General features: G+C 40.9%; 1 protein-coding gene across 1 annotated transcript in view; it reads left to right on the top strand.

The window, feature by feature from the left end:
• The first annotated feature begins 497 nt into the window (after positions 1-497).
• Positions 498-4941, top strand: part of Ccdc91 (coiled-coil domain containing 91) — a 327571-nt gene continuing 323127 nt past the window's right edge. Inside the window, exon 1 of the mRNA XM_023714223.1 lies at positions 498-601. The gene's annotated coding sequence lies outside the window, so the exon portion shown is untranslated. The remainder of the gene's footprint in view (positions 602-4941) is intronic.

The following is a 4941-nucleotide window of genomic DNA, read 5'->3' as shown; positions in this document are numbered from 1 at the left end:
ATTATAAACAGAACAGCAGTGATGTGCAACTGAGAGTTCTCAGGTGCAAGCAGTGGTCTGAGCAGCTCTCAGCTTCAGGCCTTGCTCACACTTGAGGAGATGTGAGGAGGAGATGTGAGGGTGTTCGCGTCTGGTTGGCCACTGTTTCTCAAAGCACTTTGTATGGGTCCGGAATCCTGCTCTTTCCATCTTCACCTAAGTCTGCTCAGAGGGGAGTCAACCAGGCAATCTCCTTAGGAGTGACCCTCTGAGGCAAGGGATGACTGATTTTTTGCACTGGTTAGGCACAGAGACGGTATGTCATTTGTGAGCAATGACATACCTCCCAGGAGGTGGGTCCCCCAAAGGGTAAGGCAGTGGGGGTCCAGCTTGCCTCCTGGAGGGGGCCCAGGAAAGACCGCCAAGGGCTCGCTACCGGCCTCAGACAGGCACGTGACGGACGCGTGCGTCTTCAGAGGCTGCGCAGCAGGGGCGGGGCTTGCGGGAACCACATCCGGGGTCAGAGGTATGGCAGCCTAGTGGTGCGTGGCTCCCTGTTCGGTTCTGGAGGCTGTGGCCTGCGCTGAGGGCGTGCAGGTTGCGGGCGGCGCGGCAGGAGCAGGTAAACGCCTCCGCCTCCCGGGCCTCGGGAGCCCACAGCGCGGGGCGGACGTGACTGCCGGAACGGGACGGGGCGTGGGAAGTCGCGTGCATACTCACGTGGTTCTCGTGTTACCAGGCGCACGTGCGGCCCCCTGCGCCGAGCCCAGGACAGCAGTACGCAGCCACCTGCGCCCCCGGGGGCGGGGCTGGTGACGCTGCCAGGTGTCCCAGGACGGGTGCAACTTTGTCCCCGCGCACCCGCAAAGACCCTGTCCGCGCGGTCCCTGAGGAGACGCGCTGGGTGCCGCGGGTACCTCGGCTGCGGTGACTCAGCGGCCCTTGTGCCCGCTGTGCCAGCGCTGCTCGCTTGCGTGCCGCGCCGTGCTTCTTTGCAGACGTTTTTCTAGGCGGGCGCGTCTGATAGCTCTTTGGATGCAGCCCTCTTGCGTGACGCAGTGGTTAGGAGGGGCGGCTGTTCCGTCTTGTCATTGGGTGGGCTAACATTTCACTTCACGATTTAAGGCAGAGCACCTCAGACTATTTTTTGGTGGAGTGAGAGAGCCTGACAAATTCGCCACTAGAGAGCTCTGCCCTTCCGGTCATCCCTATTACAGTTCCTGTCGCGTTAAGAGTACTGTACGTGTTAGGTAAACGGATGACGGTGGATGCCAAACCCTTGGCACTTGTGTGGTGCCTCTGCCCCATATATTGCGTGGTGGAGAACTACTCGTGTTACAAAGTTTGGTAACTTCCACGTTGGTTAGGAGCTGTGGACTGGGAAATCTCATTGTGCACTGGTATCTTAGCAACTGTATAAGCAGACGATAATAAACATAAAACGATTAAATTAAAGCTTACTCTTAATTTATTAAGTGAAAAATGTTGCTTCCTCTTGGAGTGATGGCCCAAAACTTTGAAGATTTTTATTTTAAACACCTTAATACTTGACAGACAAGAAACTGCTATAAAAGTCATCACAGGCACAAAATTTTTTGGTGGCCATGAAAAGAGAAAGATGGCTAAATAGCCTGTATGAAACTTAAATGGCTACACAGGAATTTGCCTTACAAGATATTTTATGTTTTTAGGGTGTTAGAAGATTTGTAAAATTTTTAGAATGTTGTGAATAAAGAAAGCAATTTGAAGGTTTAACATCCTCTTTTGGATAGCAAAAGTCAATGTTGATTGAAGTGGATATTTCTTTTTAGTAAAATGGAAGATAAATGGTCAGGTAAATTGTTTCCAAACTCTAGCGCTAACCCCTTTTGTTAGCCTGTTCCTTGTGGCTTTTGATTTTTATTGAAACACATCAGATGTTCTACTTTTCTACAATGAGAACTTTAAAAAAGGCAACTCTTCAGATTAACTCTTTATTAATGTATGTTTTATATATATGGATACCTTGTTTTTTAGCTATGTGCTCTTTTAAGGGTTTTTGGCTTTGGCCATGTTCCTCCATGCCTCACTCCCACACAGAGTGAAAGATTTAGCTCATTAACTTGGTGCTTTTAAAATTTGGGTACTGGAGTATAACTTATAACAGTAATTTTTTATATATCATTGTGTAAGCTGACAAATATGTGGTCATGTAATTAGTATCATGATCCAAATAACATTTGCATCATTCCAAAAAGTTCTCCCCTTTACCCATTGGTCTTGGGGTAAATCTAATCTATTCTTTGTTTATGGTGTTTCTATAGTGTTTCTGTTATGGGGATATAAAAGGAAACATAGTATATAGTCTTTTTTTTTTTTTCCTGGTTTCTTTCACTTGGTCCTTTTTTACTTCATGTTGATACATGTACCAATACTTTTTATTTTGAAATTGCTGTGTAGTATTTCATTGTGTGAATGTGTTACAGTATACTTAATCACCATTTGATGGGCATTTTGTTTTGTCATTTAGGAATTCCTATAAACATATGAAAGTCTGCAATTTGTGCAGTTCTTTGTACATTTGTGTATAGTTCTTCGTGTACATGCATATTTTCAATTTTTGGTTGTTGTTAAAACATCTAGAAGTGGGTTATTGGGTCACATGGCAAGTGTACATTTAGTTTAGTATGAAATTGCCAACTTGTTTTCCAGTGTAGCTGTTTAATTTTTTACTCCTACCAGTAATGCCTGTTGGTTCTAGTTGTTCCACATCTTGGTTCACACTTGTCATTTATTTTAATATTTAGATATTCTAATACATATTTAGTGATAACACTGATGCTTTGCTTTGTATTTTTCTGCTGACTAGTATGTTGAACATATTTCCCACTACTATTATTTGCCCAGTGTATCTTCTTTGAAGTTTCTGTTTATATCTTTTGGTCATTTTTTTACTGTAGTTTTCTGAAATTGCTGAATAATAAAGAGTTTTACAGTCAGGATAGAAATCTTTTTTTTTTGTGTGTGTGTGTGTGTGTCAGGAATTGAACTTAGGATGTTGTGCTTGCCAGGCAGGCACTATGCCACTGAGCTATATCCACAGCCCCAAATCTTTTATTATATAGATGTTTAAAAATAAGTCTTTGCTCTTGTTACCTTGGATGACTTTTGAATGCTGTTGGTATTTTGATTAGGATTGTATGAAATCTACATTTTAGTTTTGGAAGTATGGGCATTTGACGTTGTTGGTTTGGCCAGGAACCATGATCAGGGGATGTTTTTTCATTTTTCGATGTCTTTTTCAAGTTCCTTCAGTTTCAGAGCACTGCAGTTTTCATTGTAAAAGTCTTCCATTTCTATAGTTAGGTTAACTCCTAAATAATGTAATTTTTCTGAATGCTGTTGTGAATAGTGTTTTTCATTAGTGTTGTGGCTTCATCATACAGGACTGGTGTTGGTATTTGTGTGTTTATTTTGTATTCTGCTAAACTACTGAATTTGGTTATTCTACAGTCTTGATGGAGTTTTTTGTCTTCTATAAAAGCTAACATCATCTGCAAATAATGATAATTTAACTTCCTGTCTGTATCCACATTATTTCTTCTTCTTGGTGACTATCCTGGCTAATGTTTTGAGTACTATATTGAGCAGGAGTGGTGATAGTGGGCATCCTCATCTTGTTCCTGGTTTTAGAAGGAAATCTTTCAGTTTTTCCCCATTTGATATGATATTGTCTGTTGGTTTGTCCTTAAATAGCTTCTATCAGATTGATATAAGTTCCTTCTATTTTTATTTCTATTTTATTCAGGTTTTTTCATAAATGTTAGAAGTTTTTTTGTATCTGTTGAGATGATCATGTGATTTTTGTCCTTGCTTCAGATATCATAACCCCGATTTCAAATTACATAACAAAGCTACAGAAATAAAAACATATAATATGGGCACAAAAATAGACATGTAGATTAGTGGCACAGATAGAGGGTATAGAAATAACCCCAGGCATATTCAGCCACTTGATTGCTGTGGTCCACATGACTCTCAAAGTTCCTAAGAAGAATAATGGCAAAAGGATAGAGAAATAAACATAAAGCTGAGTTCAAGTGAGTCCTCTCTCTGAATGGGAAGAAAAGAACTGCTCAGTGAGTTGCTTAGCAACCCATTGCTTGGATTATCTTAGGGCTTGGTGTTCTCTCAACTAAAGCAGCTTGTTCATGTGGCTTGCCTAAGGTGCTCTTTGTTCTCCTACTGGCCTGGCCTTGCCCACATACATGTGATCAGTGATCAGTTTCTATCTTCAGCTACTTCCTATACCTGATTTTGACAAAGAGGGCAAAAACATATGCTGGAGAAAAGATACCCTGTTTAGTAAATGGTACTGGAAAAGTGCTTTCTATATGAGGAAGATTGAACCTAGGACTGTTTTCCATACTGTGTATTAAATTAAAATTAAAGTGATTCATAGATCTAAATGTTAAAGCAAACATAACATGTTGGAAGATAAAATAAGTCAAAGGTGTAGCCAAGGACTTTTTGGGCAGACCTATAATGCACAAGAAACATCAAGAATCAACCAATCTAATCATATCAAATTAAGATGTTTCTGTATAGGGAAGGAAGTAACATTGAAAAGACAACATACAGAATGGGGAAAATTTTTTTCCAGATATCCTTTGGACAGAGGACTAACATCCTGAATATGTAGAGAAAGAACTGAAAAAAATTAGACCTCCTGAAACAATAGATACAATCAGAAAATGGGTAAGTTAAATGAATTAATAACTACTCAGATGAAAGCCATAAGAAAATAGTCAACAAACACATTAAAAACTGTTCAATATTTCTTTTCTTTTCTTTCTTTCTTTCTTTTTTTTTTTCAGACCCAGGGATTGAACTCCTTGTGCTTGTCAGGGAAGCTCTTCTCTACTGAGCTGTCCCTCTGGCCCCTCTTCTATAGCTTTTCATGTTTTTCCTTTAATTGCCCAA

The sequence above is a fragment of the Octodon degus genome, unplaced genomic scaffold (genome assembly GCF_000260255.1).
Source record: "Octodon degus isolate 3935 unplaced genomic scaffold, OctDeg1.0 scaffold00034, whole genome shotgun sequence".
In the NCBI taxonomy this organism is placed as follows: Eukaryota; Metazoa; Chordata; class Mammalia; order Rodentia; family Octodontidae; genus Octodon; species Octodon degus.
The sequence above is the reverse complement of the archived record's forward strand: the minus strand, read 5'-3'. Positions and strand labels throughout refer to the sequence as shown.